At 36.1% G+C, this 19,665-nt stretch overlaps 1 protein-coding gene across 2 annotated transcripts in view; it reads right to left on the reverse strand.

The window, feature by feature from the left end:
* Nucleotides 1–19,665, reverse strand: part of LOC149573094 (uncharacterized) — a 249,719-nt gene that overhangs the window by 40,051 nt on the left and 190,003 nt on the right. The gene's annotated exons all lie outside the window — the stretch shown is intronic.

The raw sequence follows: 19,665 nt of genomic DNA on the forward strand, positions 1-19,665 counted from the left end.
AGTGTGCCGCAACATGAAGATGATAACATCTTCCAATGAGATTGAATCCTTGAGAACTTTGGGATTTGAGTTATAATGACGAATCCATGAGGGGTGGGTGTTCAAAGTATGGATTAGATACTTATGGAAGACTTATGATGGCTGGAAATGAAGTGGAAAGCATGTATTTGGATGGAACGGGCCAAAGTCAGACTTGGAAAGATGGATTGCATGTGGGCAATGATGGAATTTCGTGGGTATGGCCAATAATGCAAATTGGGATGCATATGAATGTGTTTAAATGGGAGCGAAGGATGAGACTGCATTTAAATGTGGATGGAAGGTGAGATTACATGTAATTGCATGTGGAGAATGAGATGCAGTGTGTCATGACATGGAAAGTGGAATTACATGTAATTGCTCTTCAAGTGTAATTGCATATGAAAGGAATGGATGCAATGTGCCTTGGCATGTAATGGCGAATATGGAATGAAACGATGCACTTGCACGAAGAGGTGGAAGGTGGAGTGAAGTGAAACGTGCTCAAGTTCTTGGAAAAGAACTTGCAACTTCTTCCAAAAAGAAGAAAAACAAGAAAGCAAGCAAACAAACTGATGGAGCCCTATTTTTCAAGGAAAATCCAAGGATCCCTTTATGATGATGTTGGAGATAAAAAATCCATATGATCATAGAGCTCGAAGGCAAAGATGTGAAATACATACACAGTCAACAACCTAATCAGTAGGGGCATCGAAATACTTATCTTTTTATTATTTAATCTGCTCAAGTGAACATATGCCTTTTGGTATTACCGGTTGTATGAGTCTAAAATCAAAAGGATAAAGAGACAAATCAGAAAAACAACATTTTGCTCATATGGATAAAAGACAAGTTTGAAACAGTGACAGTCAAATCTGCAAGCACTCAAATTCAAAATTCAAAACAGTAAGATAGATTCAAACAAATGTTTGCAAAGATGCCAATACAGATAGGGTTGCTGCTATGGTAGGGTGTTTTCAAACCTTGATCTTAATATGCAAAGTCAGATGTAGGAGGCTTGCAAGTTAAAGAGATGAGAGGAGTATTGTCCAAAGTTGAAGAATTCCAATATTTAACTTTTCAAATCAACTTTTTCATCACTGAGATATACAAGGCCTTAAAATGATTAAACCATCGATTGTTTTAAATAGGATTATATTAAAAATTTATGTTGGTAGTTATTTGTTATGAAGGGGTGCGATGTTTTATGGACACTCTTCAAAGTGTGTAGGTATAGGCTATTGGAAAAACAAGATATGATTGATATTCTGGAAAGATTTTACACATATGCACTTGATATATTTTATTCTTTCAATGGTAAATAAATGAAGTTTTGAACTAAGCCTATGGATGGTGGATTATCGAATGAATTCTTGTGCGATTCTGGAGTCGAAATGTGTTGGATAGATCATTTGTAAGGAGTGTCTCCAGTACAATTTTATTTCTAGATCAGTAAGAAATATTTATTTGCATTAGAGTTTTAAATTATTATTGAGTTGTGTCCTTTATAAATATTTTATTTATTTTCTATAAATATTTTACTATTCGGATAAGTGGACTGGGTCATTATTGCATTTTAAACTTGATAAACATAGATATTGTGAAATATTTTATTGTTTCTGTACTTATGTTTAGTTTGTCTCCGCAGGAGTTAATGTGCATCTTATTGGTTCCCAAAACCGCAAATTGGAAATCCAAGAGCCTGCCACTTCTCCGATAGGATCTCTCAATCAAATTTTGGCCAACGAATGGAAATCACTTAGATTCCCCTACACTTTGGGCTCCGCGATACCCAAGCAGGTAGACCTTCACCTTGAATACTGATTACCTAGTTCAAGGTTTTTATATAGCGAATTTAAACTTTGGAGTTCTTTGACTGACAAGGTCCTTGAACTCGATGAAACTAAAACTGGATGATGAATATTTGATAATTGAATGTTTTGTATAAATTTTGTAAATAATGGAATTGATGCTTGTAGAAGGAATATGCGGATTTTCTGACTTCAAATAAAAGACTAGTGCCTTTGCTCATCTGGGCAATAGATTCAACCTCAGTGAACTTTTACATACAACTTCATAATGTTCAATGCACTTATACTACTAACAATTTTAATAATACAGATGCAATAGACCAATTATAATGCAATCTTAAATTAGTCCAGAGTGAATTTTAATTCCGCTGAGAAAGAGACAAACTTGACAAAGGTATGGAAACAATTTAATATTTCACAACACCTATGATGATCAAATCTAAAATGCTAATTGACCATGTCCACTTATCTGATATCAAAATCATATACAGAATTCTAAAATATAATTACGAAGGACGACTCACTTGTAGTTTAAATCTCCACACCATTTAGAAATTAAACAAAAGGCATTTTATTTTATTTTAAAAATAAAATAATGGACTTTATATTATAAAATCATAATAGACCCCTTATTCCTCCATACAATAATAAAATGTAAAATACTCCTTCTGAGAGAATATAAAAATGTTCCGATATGTCTGCCCCTTTGGAATATATTTCTTACTCCTATTTATATCTCATAGAGTGACTTTTCAAATGGTCATGTTTCTTCATAACAAATTTATTCAAATGTTTTTTATTACCAACATAAAAGGATTCCTTCAATACTTTTATAACATAGTGGAGATTATTTAATTTTCTTTTAATCAAATGTTTATAGCATTTCTAATTTGTCATAAACGGTGAGACTTATTAAATTATCTCTGAACCATAGTGCCAAACTGCTCCCGAAGCCATATACTCTATTGCAGAGATGCCGAGATCAATACTGTAGTATTAATATCCGTTGGTGTCTCCTATCGCCGATGGTATCCATAATATTTTGAAGCCATCTACATTACTGCCATCTATGGTGACGTGGATCTTCAGTTTGACAAGGAACTTCGGCCTTCGCACAGGTCTCGCTCCTTCATATTCTCGCCTACTGGTCCATGCCGGAATCGCGTTAGATAGTCACCGCTTCTAAAAGACTTATTACTATGCTCGCAAGGATTTTCTTCAAGCATTTTTTATAACCCCCAATATCTCACTTCCTTCACGACAGCTTCTTCTATTAGTCCTATGCCTTTGCGGGTGTTTTTGATCCATGAATCCTTTACCAAAGATATCGTTGCATCAAATCTTACCATCAACGTTGTTTTGGGAGGAATTGTTGTTTAAGGACGACTCTCACAGTCAATGCTTTCACGTTGCCCTATCTTCCTTCCGCTAAGTCCAAGTTTGGCGCAAATATTCAAGCTAGCTCTTCTTTATACTGCCCTCAACCATACAATTACTACCATATGTCAAACGAAAATCTTTATTTTTTAGATGTTTAGACCCCTCTCAAATTGATTATTGATTATTTATAACATTTGCTATCTTTGTAGTTTTTCGTTCATATCAAAAGCTCATCAATCTTTCTGTTCCAAATTTCCTATAACTGTTCGCAGTGATTAGAACATGATGGGACTCCTTCAATGCACATATCAAGATATATATTTGTTGCTCATGTTGCAGTTAGGTCCATGGTTTGACAGGCTTGTTACTTTTCCACCAAATGAACATAGATGTCTGAGGTCAGTACAGGATGACAAACTTTCAATCCGAAATCCCTCTATCAGAAATGAGCAAATCCATCATGAAATTCTAAAAGCTTATCTAACTCAGCCACAATCAATATAGTGGTATTAACATGGGGATGAGCCAAAGAAGTATTGAGTAATGATGGATGATCTTCGTATATTAGAAAAACATTGGCAAGTATACTATTTTCTGAATTCATCTCTGCAATTAGAGCAAGAGCAGCTCGCCCATTTTCTAGCAATCAGAGATACAAGTTCACCAATTTTTAATAATTCATCATTAAAATGATCACAATCTAGACATCTGAAATGCATGTGGTAGACCCTCTACATCTTCATCTTGCTATTTTCATCTTTCCATCACTCTTATAAGTGACAAGACTTCATCAAGATTCTATCATTACTTCATAAATGGAGGCAACAAATTTGAGCTCCATCACATTCTAAACTAGTTTAGAATTGCGTTCATATAATTGATTCATTAGTCTAAATTGTTAAAATTATTTATAGTTTAAATATATTGAATTTTATAAAGTTGTACATTTCAACTAATAATATTGACTCTAATTGCCCATTTTAAGCACTGGTCTTTTACTCTTGATTCATAATCCATATGCTGGCAACTGTTTCTTTTCTTTCCATTGAGGAATTAATATATTCATTTGTTGCATTAACCTATAATTATTCTTTATTTAAAACATTATCGCATTTATACAATCATTCACTTTTATTCTTATCTCATAATTTGCAAGTTTGAAGTTTTCTATAATTATTGCCATTTGGAAAACTTTCGTCGCATTTGTGTTCTAATCAATCTGCCATAAGCATCCTGGGTTTAAGTGTTTTGTCTAGGATTAGGTACACCCGCCCTGGTTTTGCAGAGCCAGAAGTGCAGGGGATTTGGATCGCATCGATCAATCCCGTCAAGTTGGCCTTAACCGGTTGGATATCCCAACATCGAACAAGCAAGGCTCATAGGATTCCAATCTACAGTTTTGGGAACCAACACAAACAACGAAAACAAGCACAAAACAAACACATACCTTCAGTTTTAGACTCAAACATGTCAAGAAGCAAGTTACTTTAAAGTGCAAATTTGAATTTGGAGTTTGGGAAAAATCCAAAAGTATGAAAATGAGAATTTTCATCATTTATAAAGGAAAAATGCACTATTCATGGCATCTATATGGACAAGTGTACAATAACAAGCCATCATATGCATGGAAATAGCAAGATAAGCATGAATTGATTAGCAAGTTTTAAAATGTCCACTTACTTGGAGGTCAAAGAGCCAAAATAGCAAGTTTTATAGACTTGAAGACCAATTCTCCTTCAAATCCAGATTCTCAAACAATAATTTGACTTCTTCCGTAATTGCATGTAATGGACATTCAATGGTCGAATTTGATATGAGAATGCCAAAAACCTAGTCTACTAAAGCAATAGAATGTATTAAAATCAAAAACAACCCCTATTGATCCAAATCTATGGGCTGAAATGTCATTTTTTGAGTGGTTTTTTATGCAAAAATCTGGGCCGTTTTTCGCAAAAAACGTGGTTAAAAAATGCACGTAAATTGATGGTTTTTGACTTGTGAATGCAAAAACGACTTCCCCAAATGTTAATACATGGATCCAAATGCAAAATTATGGCTTTAAAATGCAAACAAGAGGATAAAAACCCCAATTTTCTAGGGGTTTTTAGCAAAACCGTGATTCATAAAAGGCATGAAATGAAGCTTTTTTGACATCTAAAAGCAAAAACATGTTCTTTAATAGCATATATATGGATTGAAATGCCAAAGCGACTTCTATTTGAGCCAAAACATGATCAAAATTGCCCCAAATCTGGGCGTTTTTAACAAAAACATGGCTCAAATATGCAAAAATATGAGTCATTTTTGTCTTGAATATGCAAAATCATGACCTTCAAATACATATATATGCATTAAAACTCAAAAACGCCCTTCTTGTGATAGATTTCAAGCCATTATATGGGCAGCTCTAAGCATTTTTTATAAAAAACATGTTCTTGGAGGAAGAAAACATCAAGTTTTTTGCCCTTGAATCTTCAAAAATGGGTTTTTGGGATGCAAATCTAGTTATAAGCAAAACTCACCTTTTTAGTGCTATTACACTATAGTTACTTTAAGTGAAAAATCAAAATGATAAAGTAACTTGAAAACATAACATAAAGTGAATTTATGTTATATTTTTCAAAAAGTGAATATCAACTTAAAAATATAACATGATATTTTTAATTCATGCAGTTGCACCTAAAAGGTCCATTTTTTGGGCACTAAATTGGTCATATCTTTTGATTGCCAACTCCGATTAAGCCCTAAAATAGATCAAATCAAAGGGAAAATAGAAAGCAATGAGTTGAACAAAATCAAAGGACTAAAAACCAACAAACATACACTCAAAAATGAGAAAAAAGACTTTGAAGGCCTAAAAAATCAAGCATAGGCTCGATAAACAGAAAAACGAAAAAGACTTGATGAAAGCCTTCAGTAAAAGGATTCATTATATTAATTGTAGTTGATTGGTTGACCAATACTGACCAATTAAATAATGAACTAAACTCAAAGAAATGCGAAACTAAGTTGAAAAAGTTTCGTATTGTTACCTACATGTTGTGGTGACAAAATGCAAGACAACAACATCCAAAGAACCTATCTTTATGCCTCCCTATAGTCCCCTGATACTAGCATGTGATTTGGACACCTTTTAGACCTACTTGCATCCATGTGAGACCATGAAAACAGCATTCTTGTATATGCATAAGGTTAGATATCAACTTTTATGAAAATGGCAGAGTTGCAACGCACAAGAGCAGGCTAAGTCATGGGTCATGTATGCTAAATGTATGTATTGTGGACTAGCAAAGTTGGGAGACATGTAGAATTTTGCAAAGGCATGGGCATATACGGTAGAATAAGCACATCACAAAGTTGCAAGGCTGAAATACAAGTACCCATGTTGCAAGAAGATGCAGGTCTGCCATCACAAGATTCTTGAGGACACAAGAATGGAAGGAAGGCTAGCAGTTTGCAAGAAATGCAATTTCAAGATGAGGCATGTGACTAACTAAATAACTAGCATGGAATTGTAGGGCATGGTTGCAAGCATGCATTTTACAATTTGCGAAGTGGCTAGATAAGTCAATTGTGTATTGATGTTGTGAGGTTCAAAGGACTGAGCTTAAGGTGGTAATTTTCAAACCTTGCAAGCGATGAAAATTTTTATGAGATGTTTGCTGCCCATCAAATGAGTTCATGCAGAGTTGCAAGGTGCAGGCACATGGGGGCAATTCGCAATAGATAAATATTTGTAAGTGCAAGTAGCCAAATAGGACTTTTATGGGATTGAGAAATATGGAAAATTACAGCTGCGAGTGACAGGAGCAAGTCTGTGTGTATAAGGCTTTACCAACTCATGGATTCCATGGCATGCTTGCAGTTTGCACATGGTATGTGAAGTTACATATCACTTTTGCAACCTTACCCCCATTGTATCTTGTACTTGTACAGTTCAGGTACAAATGTGCAACATGTAACTTGCAAAATGCAATCTCATATTGCAACCTTGTCCCAAGGAGGTAAGCTAGATTTTAAACTTACATACTTGAACCAAGACCCCTGAAAATAAAACAGACAGAACAAAAATATCAATAAGAGCATTACATGAGACGTTAAGCATAAATTTCATAATGGGGCCCATTAAAAGGAAATTTCATATTGTAATCTCCCCACTATCAGGGTTAGCTTGGCACAAAAATGACCTACAAAATAAATGTCAGAATTAAACAATAAGAAGTCTAAATTTATTATTCTACCCTCTATCTTAACCCCAACCTTAAAGAAGTCTCTATATTGAGATTATTAACCCTCCTGAAAATCTCCAAGTCTTGAATGACATAATACGAATCCTAGCATCATCCTCGGTTACTCCTTCGTCCCCTATGGAGTGCTCCCTCTAAGGTCCTTCCTGGAAGAGATATCCTCTATCCAATGCCCTTATCACCTATGCATATGTTGACATCAACAATATATTCTAGCCCATGGAGATTATATCAATCTCAGGCATGCCAATCATATGGAGATTATATCAACCTCTCATACCAACATTATAGGAATTATAGAAATCCATGTCACTTCAATTAGATGGAGATTATATCAATCCCCTTATCACTTTGAGATTATAACAATCCTTTCTCTGGAGATCATATCGATCTTCCAAAAGAGATTGCATTGATCTCATTTCAACAAGATATTATACTAATTTCTTCAAATTAATATTTATGAATAACAACTTCTAAGTTATACATACATACATATATATAATATACCCATTGTTTACATAGAAAGACACATTGAATAATATAACTTGATATAACCCTTATTTCCATTATGTGTTTATTTATTTATTTAGTTTAATAGATCACTTAATTTCTATATATTTGTTTTCTTATCATAATAATGTCTCTCATGTTATGTTGTATTCCTTTAAATTTAATATTCCTTATCTTATTAATTATACTTGTCAAAATTATCTTTCAATAAAATTCCCTTTAATGTATCATACCTCTCTTTTAATTAAATAAAGCAAGTCTCTTTTAATTAAGAGACATTACCTCTTTTGTGTGGCTTGCCTCCTTGTGAATTGAATGTTGAAAACCGAATCAAGATACTTTCTTTGTCCAATTTTTCAAAGAATGCGAGAAATATAAGTTGCATACTCCAATCAATGCTTACTATTTGATAGTCTTATTTCCCCTTTGAATTCATAAGATGCAAACAATATTGGAAAATGCTCGATGCTAGATAATGGTGGAATGGTAATATTCCTCTCCAAATCATACTCGTCAATGCTCCCCTTTCTTACTAATGGCAATTATTAATTTTGTCATGCTATTCATGCACTAATTTAAGGATGCGATGTGGATGTCCTTTTGCCTTTGTTATGACACCAATTTCTAATTAATCGCGCCCTCCTATGATATATATTAATACTGAGTATAATGCTCTTTTCTCCTTTCAATGTTTATCCACTTGATATGTGTACCCTCATTTGTCCTTCTTTAATGATTTGCTTCATGGGGTGTGCCCCTTTTAATTCAACCTGCAATTAGTTAAGCATGATTGACCGTATGATTTATTAATTAAGTATATATTGCTTAGTGTTGTTTATTAATAATGATTTTATATTGATTGGCAATATTTGTGTTGGTATTGGTAGGCTTTATCATTTTAAGTAGCATATTAATTTTGTTGATTATTAATGGACTAGTTATCCATAATGAATGTATAATTTGTATTTTAATTAATTATTATATTGATTCTAAATGGATTAGTTATTTATATTCTCATTATTTGAACATATTATAATACATTGATTAATGCATGTATTCATAGAGGGTCATTGCATGGATCGATAATCAATGATGGGCCAATGCACCCTAGCTATAAATTACCAAGGATCGGGGATTTTGTGGTCTCTATTAATGACAATCTCAAAATCTTTAATAGCATTGAATTGTTGGGTGTCATTTGTGTTACTTCTATTGGCTTTCATTGATGGCTTATTAAGCCTCTAGGTTGTAAACATGTCATGAACAAACTTTATTCTATTATTTCCTACCCTATGAAGAATGTTTATGAAGTGGATTCTTGAACGCTTGTTTTCCTGCATCATTCCACTTTAAGCTTGAATTCCCTTTCATCATGTCTACAATGCATTTGGTGGTTTTGGCAAAATCAACTACAAACCTTCTGAGGAAGTTCACTTGGCCAAAAAATGATTTAATTCCCGTCTTGTTTACAAGTAGACTTAGTCTTTAGATAGCTTCAATTTGTTCAAGGTCAATTCTGATGCCTTCTTGTGATACTATATGGCCAAGCAACTTTCCTTTTGTTACATAGAAGACGAATTTCTTAGGATTTAGAGAAATTCCGTGTTCTCGGCATCTTTGCAATACTTTGTTGAAATCTTCTATGTCATTTTACCTCTTCTTCGAGAATACAGTAAGGTCATCAAGGTATATGACAATGATTCTATGTTTCATGTCAGCTAATGATTTATCCATACACCTCTAAAAAGTGGCTCCAGCATTGATAAGGCCAAATGGCATTATGTGATACACGAATGTACCCCAAGGAGTGGTAAGAGTCATTTTGTGTTGGTCCTTCTCCTCCACTTCGATCTGGTTGTACCCTGAGAAGCCATCAAGCATGGACATCATTTCAGCTCCTGCCACCATTTGTAGTAGATGGTCCATATTTTCCAGGGCATAGTTATCCTTCAAAGATGCCTGGTTTAGGTTTCTAAAATCTACACAGATCCTTATCTCTCTGTTCTTCTTCCTGACTGGCACTATATTTGCTATCCAGGTAGAGTGATGAATAGGATAAATGATCCTCGCCTTAAGCATCTTGTCAACCTCCCGAAATATGGTGTCAACTACCTTCGGATTATAATTTCTCTGCTTTTGTTGAAAAGGAGTTGTATCAAGCTTCAAGGGAATTTGACGCTTCATTTTTCCACCTCTAAAACTTTTTAAATCCTTGTAGCTCCATGCAAATACGTCTAGATATTCTACAAAAATCTTTTTGGCTGCTTCCTTTTTTTCATGTGTCCAACATTTTCTAACGTTGATCATTTTAGGACTTTGCATATTTCCAATGTTTATTCCTTCAAACTCGCCAATAGTGGGACCTTTTTCCATCCTCAATCTAAGTATCATGTCTATTAAACAACTTTTCCAATGATACGAAGTATGGAGGAATAATATTACCTTGTAGTTGAATAGCACCAGGTTCATGCACCTGCTTCTTGCGATGATCTTCTTGGATGGGTTCCTTAGAATGGTCTTCATGAACACTTCTGGCATTTTCCAAAAATAAATGCAAACTTTTTTCGTCTTCAAACACTTGCTAGGCTTCTACATTGTTAGGGACGGAAGGTCTGTACACAATTTCTACTTGATACTTCTTGTCTTTGAATTTTGGATGGGGAACTAGTAAGGAGGCGGAGACTGCCAATGAATCCTCTTTAGAGTTCATCTCTCTTGGTACTAATTCGATTGGGAATGCGTCTAGCCCTTCGATCTCATCCTAGACCCTATTCCTATAATTTTTCAACTTATGGTATTTTACAGAGTACTGCCATTTGATTTGTCGTAAAATGAGCTCCACATCACAGCTATTATCCTAAGTATCAGGGCTTCATATTCGGTCGTGTTGTTCGTGTTTCCAAATTCTAACTTGAACGCCATAGGTTTGGGTTCTCCTTTAGGTGATATCAACACTACCTTTGCACCGGACCCAAATGAGGAACAACTCCCATCAAATTCCAATGTCCATATAAACAGTGTTTCTTCTTCTTCTTCAATAGGAGTTTGGTTTTTTTCTTCGATATCTTGGTCATCCACGACACCTTCGGTGAACAACATGTAATTACCAAATTCTAATTCTTGGTAAAGGATTTGAGCTTTGGGATCATCCGACTTTAGAACTGTAAACTTGGCTTTCTCCTCAAGTTCCAATTTCACTTTCTTGCTTCCTATGGGTATCACCACCCGAGACCAATCCAATTTTATTTCTCCTCCTAGGTCTCTGCAAAAGCTTCTACTCAGAAGTAAAACATAGCTGGGTGGAATGTCTGCGACTAGGATAGTCAGCAATAACTTCTTTTCTGGGTGGGAGACCAACGCTACTTGAGCGTCTTTGATTTTCCCAAGCAGTAGAACTTGTTTGGCATCCATGGAGTAACACCTACCATGAACCTTAGTAAGAGTACGGCCAAGAGCCTTAGCCACGAGGTAGGGCATCACATTATCTGAAGCACCCAAATCAATTATACAATTGCTCAGTTTGCACCCATTCATGTATAGTGATACATAAAATGAGTCGGGTTTCTAACCGAGAAAGGTTGCCAAAACTGTGGACTCTTCTTGATCAAAAAGATTAGATGTTAAGGACTCACCTCTTCTTCAGTCGTAACATTATGCTTTAGGTTTATATTATCTCCCTTGCAATAATCTACCAATCTTTTTAATTCAGAAGGATGGGATTTTAAGTAGTCTATAGGGGAAATTCGAATTCTGGAGTCTTTACAGGAGTCTTTATAGAATTGAATAAAATCAAAAGAGATTTTTTCCTTACCTAACTAAGGAATCTTGGCTCCTTGATCAACATTACTAGCGCTTAAAGGAGAAGCATCATTACCACTTGGAGGATGACTTGAAAACTGATTCTCATTTTTTTGGCCTCTAGTCAACATTGTATACAAGGTTCCATCAATAGTAGCATAGCATTCACTTGTTCCTTCCGAGTCTGACTCATACTCTAAAAATAAATTTCCAAAGTCACCATTCGAGTACAAATCTGACTCTGGACCAAAAGCTGCAACATTTAGCTCGTTAGTGGATAACAACAGCATCATGAGGGCACAACTTTGATTATCATGATCAGTTGTTAAATGGAAAACACACATATTCCCCTTTTTGGGAGCAGCTTCAATAGCCAGTCTCTGTTGAGGACCAATAAGCTGTAGGGTTTTCCCATTGATATTCCTCCCGGGTTGATTTTGGAAATTTCGTTGGTACAAATTATTGAATCCGGGGAGTTGTCTCTTCATAGTAACTAGTTCCTTTGACAATTTTTGCAACATTTCATCAGAGGAAGTGGTGTTACTAATACCTGCCTTGGTTTGAAATTTTTGTTTCCACTTTCTAGCAAAGATCATGTCATCTTCTAGTTCAACTGCTTTCTTTTGGGCATCTGCCAAATCTATAGGATGAGATATCCTTAGATCATAGTTTATATCTGGTGACATCGCACTTATGAAGAATATTTTTAAATTACCCGCAGTAGGTCTGTCAACAATAGAAATTATACTATTGATCTGTTAAAGTTAGGAACGAAATCCCTCATACTTACAGAGGCTTGTTTTTTGATGGATGTCAATTGTGCCAAAACATGTTCATTTTCTGCAATTTTAAATCTTGTTTCAAAGGTCGTTCTCATTGTAGCCCAATCTATAATTGAGGCATCGTCTAAATGATAAAACCAATCTGTTGCGCCTTCCATTAGAGTTTATACAAATAGTCTCATGGCTATGTCTTCGTGTGCCACTCTTAAGATATGAGTTGCTGTGAAAAAGGCTTTAATGTGTTCATCAATAGTAACCTTCCCATCACTTGAAAACTTGGGGAAGTTTTTTTTTGAACCAGACGGGAGTGGATGAAATGTGAGGTGTAACGGACTAGTCACTGCGGCCCAAGGAGCAGCCATAATTGTCCAAGCAAGGTATGGCGGAAAATTGACAATTGGAGGAGCAACCTAAAAAGTAGTGTGCGACGAATTTTGATTTTTGGGGGGTGAAGATAGCCTGCTCCTACTCTTCTAGTCACCCTTTCATCGAGGTGTTTCTAGGATGGGAAAGCCAAGTTCTGCAAGTTTTTCAAAAACAGGCTCTCGCCCACCTAGATCTTTGGTACTTTTGAGGAATCGTCTTTGGTCCAGGATTCCAAATTAGTCTTGTCTCTGAGCTTCATGTTCTGCTCGCCTTTGTGCTCTTTAAAGCTCTCTCCTCTGAATAGCTCTTTCTCGTGCCTCGACTTTAGCTTCTTCTTCTTCCAACACTTGGTTAGCGTTTTTGTAATGTTGTGTGTTTCTCTTATAACTCTAGACAAATGTATTAAGGGATGAGATGATATCTTCCTGGTCCTCTTGGAATCAAAGGTTAGGTTGGAGTACGGGAAATATGTCCTCATGAGGTAGCACCATCTTGCTTCATATTATAGCTCTTCTTGTCTAGCAATTGTTCGTCTCCCTAGCAGAGTTGCCAAAAATCTATTGATAAACAGATTATTCTTTTTAAATTAACTCTTTGAATACCCAATATCTATGAACAATGACTGATTACAACACTTGGGAAACCGCACTAAGCGACTGATTTCCCTCTAAATTTATAGGTACAGCTCCCTTGAGTTTGTGATTTGCAATGAATTTGTTTGTTCCTAATTCTAAAATGGGGTATGTTCTTGACTAGAGAACAGGAGAGGAAAACCAAGTTAGGCCTAGACAAGAACTAACTCAGGCTAGAAATTGGCTTTAAAACCAACCAAATTTGTGAATCCACACCCTTATGAACCCGCAAAATTTGATGACACAGTAATGAATTCTATTTATATGAATTAGATACTCAAACTAAATGCCTTCAACTCTAAAATGCAAGGAAATCGCTTAAGAAATAAAACTAGAAAAAATCTCTTTTAACCTCTAACAATACTACGATTATCTTCGGTTTGTTGTATTAAACAGGGGAACAAAAGCTCTCTTTGTCCCTTAATTCAATTTAACTCAAAGTGACGCTTCTAACTAAAAGAAGCAATGGAACAGTAAATAATTGATACGAAACACATTCAATTTGTCTCTGCAATATGAAGTATCTCACACCAAAAATAAGCCGACCTTTCATTAATTTTTCAATCGAGTACATACAGGATTTTGAGATGAACCGTTACAAAAGGTAGCCAAATCGATTCATCTCTTCAAAAATAACAAATGGCAAGGAGCCAATTATCAATTACAATTTCACATTGGAGTACAAAAGAGTGGAAGAAATATCATTTTTCTTTCTTCCCCTTCTCAAATTTCGCCTTATAGTCCTTAGCAACGACGATGATTGGGATGAACTCCTCATGTCTGTGGACGTGGATGTTGGTGTATCAGAGGAGCCACTTGGAGTGTTCTCTGGCCAAGTCTTTGATTGCACTCAATCATACTTGCATTTCCTCCGTCGCTACATGTATACATCCGTCGAGCCGTTGGAAATCTGACACTCTGTCTTGATGGCTAGTAGACCTCTCTATTAATTTATCCAAGTAGCTAGAGAAAGTGCATAACAGCAACTCCAACTACTCCTTTCCCTTGTCCACTTCTTTGGGAGTAAGTGTGTAGACCTTTGAGCAACTCATAATTCTTATCTTGTTCCTCCTTAACTTTTCTCTTTGTGTTCTATAGTCCTTCCTTTGCTACTGAGATCATTTCATCTTTGAATTGCAAGCTCTGTTGCCATTCAAACAAAGGCTCATCTCCTTTCTATAGAATCTTTGCTTCTACTGCTTCTTTGGCCTTCATTTGTATGACCATGTGCAGAAGGGAGATGCACTCTTGACTCTTTACCTTTTCTGCTGACAGAGTAGCTCGGTTAGCTAGGATGTTATTCTTTTTTTGTCTCAAGCCTCAGCACTGCATTGCCTAATTGTTCTATAATCATAAGTCCTTCAAATTTGAGTTTTTCACTCCACTTCCTACCGATTTTCCCAAAATGCTTGTCCTCTTGCAGCTGAGAGATGACTGCCTGAATATCCGTAGCTGTAGGATCACTAGTAGTTGGTACTCCCGAAATACTTGCTAACGGGGCAACTAATTGCCTGATGAAGCAGTTGAGCTCATGGATCTCTGCCTTCATCCTGACTTTGGCAACCTTGAGGCCCTTAAGTTCTTCCTCTATTACTTCATTAGTTGGTTTCCACAAGCCCACTTTGGTGTCATGCCTGACCTCTCCTAGATCTAGAGACTGGAATGTGAAGTCAGTTGTAGTTAGGTCTTCAATCCTACCATCTTTGGTGGGCTTGGCGATCTCCATAGTTAGGTGCCCTGTGTCTGGGTCTCGGTCGAGGATAGACAAAGTCTTCTGCTTCTTCACTTTGCTTAATACTGATCCAAAGTGGATGGCTAGAGATAAAGTCTCTTTGTTTGGAGCTCCATCTTCTATCCTCTTCCTCTTCCTCTTTAAAGTATTCTCGAGCCATGACTCGGTGCTGATCACCTTGGACGTAGTCCCTAGTGTATCTACAATGAACATTTTTCTCTTAACAGGAGTCAAGGCCTTTGATGATGAGGAGAAAGGATTTTTTGGAGCAGGGGAAATGAATTTTGGAGCTTCAGACGACATTTCTGCTTCAAATGTTCTCTTTACCACTTCATCTGACTTTGTGGATTCACTTTCGCTATCCCACCATCTCCAAGATCAACCACTTATATTTGAGGACTACTTGGTAGGAGTAGTGTTGCACTTATGGATAGGATTGAACTGTTGTGGGATGGCAGAGCCATTATGACTGCATTGTCTTTTAATTTTCCCGCTTTCTTCTTCTTGGCTTCTGCCTCTGTCTCGATCACTAGTACTGAACCATCCTGACAACTTTTATCTAATGGGATGTTCGTGTCAGTCACCTCCTCCGACTGGTTGAGAGGGTCCTTGAGTGAGAAGTAGAATTGTGCCTGAAGCACCGCTATGGGAAGATGAAGTAGCTACTACATTTGGGGAGGGTTGAGTGGATGCACCTTTGCTTCTCCTTCGCCATGTCATGGTCCACTCAACCCACTTCCTGGTCCTCTTGAATATTCTTGTCATCATCACGTCTAGGTCTTCTATGACATCTTTGAATGGTTCAGAGCTTATAGGAGTATTCCTTAATTTGGTCAAATAAGTAGTGCTATATATATTTTGACCATCATCCTCAACTCTAAACACGTCTATATTTACCTTATATAGCTTAACTTGATCTAATGTCAATCTTGCGAAAGCGCGATCACTACTTTCAAATTCATCTTTGCAATTGGCCCAGTAGCCTTGAATGGTGTTGGTGTGCTTTATGAAACTCCCAATCTACAAGACATCCTTAGCATATCCATTAGGGTCAAATATAGGTCTCAAGACCTCATATATATCCAACTTGTACTTTTTCTCAAAAACCTTCATCATATTATGGCATTAGACCGGGTGTCACAACTGAAAGCTACAACCTTCATAGGGAACTCATATCCTTTCTTCTTCAGACTTCCACTCAGGACATTCACCTACAGAGCTTGTCAAATGATCTCTACCAAGACTATCTTATCATCTGGATATCTTGGCAGCTTCAGAGGAAATCCATCAAAAGTTGCAAGAAGCAGGTAAGAACAAGATGAGAACTGAATAAAATAACAGCCGAATTGGCTAATGTCGGCCATGGCTTCAAGGGAGAATCTCCTTTCTGGACACCCTTGCAGTTCCTTGCAGATTCTCATAGTAAATGCGTCATTCACTTTTACATATTCTTCATAACTATTATGGAGCTAGAGACATGGATAAAACTCATAAGACTTGACATCATCAAGGAAATCGTCTAGGCCTGGAAGACCGGGCCATAATTACAAAGATGCCAGCATATAAATTAGGAAGGAAGACATATAAAATGAATTGTAAAACTTGGCAGCTTGGAGAGCATTGGATAGAATCTCAATTACCACTTGTGCCCAATCAATATACTGTGTATCTGAGCATATAACCTAAACCAAAAAGAAGTATCGTTCAACAAAATTTAGGGTTTCTACTTCACCTCTCAATCTATGCAAGGGAACTAAAATGTCAATTTATCTCCGGTTTGAGGTTGGTTCCAAACAAAGTCTTAGGGACTTCGCTCTTATCACTCTGTGGCTTCTAGAACCATGTTTGCATGATCTCCTTTCTCCAGATCATCTTCTTCACTGAGAATTCTGAAACATCACCACTAACAATTGGGTCAGAAAACTCCTCCTATTCTGGCACACAAAGGCAATTCACCACCGTTTGTCTATCGATTGAAATCAATACAATGTCATCAGGTAGAACTATCTGCTTGGTTTCCGAATTGTAATGGTGAATACATTCGTAAATGAGTTCTGGGGCTTGAACTGCATCCAAGAAACTAGCGGCTTCAACCAAACAACATCCTCGAAGCTTCTCGGTGATAGGTTGAATGCATTCAAATTTTATCCTTTTGAAGTCTTCCATATCATAGAAACAGAGGGATGTCTCTGTGAAATTTTGTAGTTGAGACTTGATCCCAATCAAACAATCGAAACCCACAAACTTAGTGGCCATAGCTTATGAATGAGAATTTGAATTGAAAATGAATAAGACAATGAACGCTACAATCACAGGCTTTCAAAAGCTACGTGTACTAATAAAATTACAAATCAAGGAAAAAAGGTAACTCATTCAACTGCCTGTGACTTTTTATACAAGGACCTCGATTCATCTGTTATACTTCAAAATTCGTGCCACAAGTGAAATTTAAGAAAATACTCGTTAAAAAGTAAATGCAAAGACTCAACAAACATTTAAAATTCCTTTCACTGTTCCGTTGGATATAACGGTGACTTTCCATTAACACATTATTTACTTTTCCATTTTCCTTTTAGTTTTGAAAAGTTGCCTCGAGGTACTCCGTTGATAAAAATCTGCCAAGTGAGATCTTGACTATATCTTCTTTCCGCAATGGTTTGTTTCATTCCAATATCATCTTGACATATACCAGATCCAACATGGGAGCCAAATTTGACTTGTTGACCTGATTTCTCTACATAATCGGAAAGTTGCCTGCATGGGTTGGAAACCCACCGAAGAGGAGGCAATTTTCAATTTTCCGCCAACGCTTCCTTATTGGTTGAATCTTTGACAACTATATTTCTGATTGTTAAAGATGTTTAGTTAAAGTGCATGGATCCACTTGGATGTCACTTAGCATCTTGTATTTCACTTTTATTTGTCTTGCAAAAAATCGTCTTCATGGGTTGAAATCCCGCTGAAGAGAAGACGAACTGTTGTTTTCTGCCAAGGCTTAGTATTTGAGCGATAATGAATCCAAATTATGTTTATGAGTCTGATCCCATATTCAAACATCAATTTTCTTTGAAATCTGTGCCCTTTGAATCTTCTTGAGCTAGATACGTCACCAAGTGAACCTTCGTGGAAAATCACCTTCATGGATTGAAAACCTGTCGTGGAGAAGGTAACATGGGATTTTCTACCAATAATTATTTTATCAACCATTGATATGTTGTGAGCTAGTGTTGTTAAGACATGAATTTTAGAGAACTTTCAAGAGCATAGGAACAAAATAGTTAGCACGCTTCATCTGCAATGAGTGAAAATCAATCTCTATCAAATTGGGTACCAAACCTACCCAACAAATTACAAGACAAAATAAAAACCCGCCCGGCTTGTAGATAGAGAAGGCGTATTGGGAAAATCTAATTAAAACCATCTGGCTTTTGGGAATCTAGACCTAGACTCGAACATTCATGGAATAAAACGGACTTCATCTAAACAAACAGAACTCACTTTTTCCCAATAGATTAGGAAACAAAAGTGGGGCAACACTAGTCACCAATAACTTCTTCCATTTTAAGAAATACTTTTATTCATTACTCTCACAACGCTTTGCCACCCTTGGAGAAAGAGTTTGTGCAAAGAAAATGTCAACCATTAGAAATGAGCATCCTTTTGCATCATAACCAGAGATAAAATCTAGGCTAATAGTTATGCGGCCCCCAACAGGATAGAGGAAGATAACAAGTACCTTGATATCATCTCCCGTGACTACGTACACATGGAATCTATATGCACTAACTAGTCCCACCTGCAAGGCACTATAAGGAACTTCCATCCTTTGTTTAAAGGAATAGATATCTTGCATTTTTAATTCGTACTTTGTATCAAAAGAGTAAAATGTGTCATTCATTCAATACAATTGTCGAAAAAACATGTTTTTCATTTAATCAACACCATCACGAATCAGGGCACAAATATTAATTGCATAGATATAGCTTGACTGGGAAACAACAACAAGAGTGTATCATCATGATTTACATACAACCAACAGATACAAGACTCACTAACAAAACAAAGCAAGAGATGTGCTGAAAGGTAGTAACAAGTAAAATTTACATTTAAAATTTTATTCAATGTCCATAAACATGAGTGAGAGATGTGTTGGTATAATTAGTTGTAATAAAAGAACTTCAGATTCAAGATACATTCAAACAAAGCATGCTATGTAAACTTCATACAAGTCTATCTTCTTTATTATATTAGCTTTTAAATTTGTAGAAAAAGTTCATTTCTTCACTTTTATAAAGTCTAAGAATAGATACAAGTTAATGTGTGCAATTAAACTATTTGTATATCTTCTTTACAATTTCAAAGGAGAGAAATACAAATAGTGTAGAGTAA

Source organism: Cupressus sempervirens, chromosome 2 (assembly GCF_028749045.1).
Source record: "Cupressus sempervirens isolate cs-2001-9-10 chromosome 2, ASM2874904v1, whole genome shotgun sequence".
Taxonomy (NCBI): Eukaryota; Viridiplantae; Streptophyta; class Pinopsida; order Cupressales; family Cupressaceae; genus Cupressus; species Cupressus sempervirens.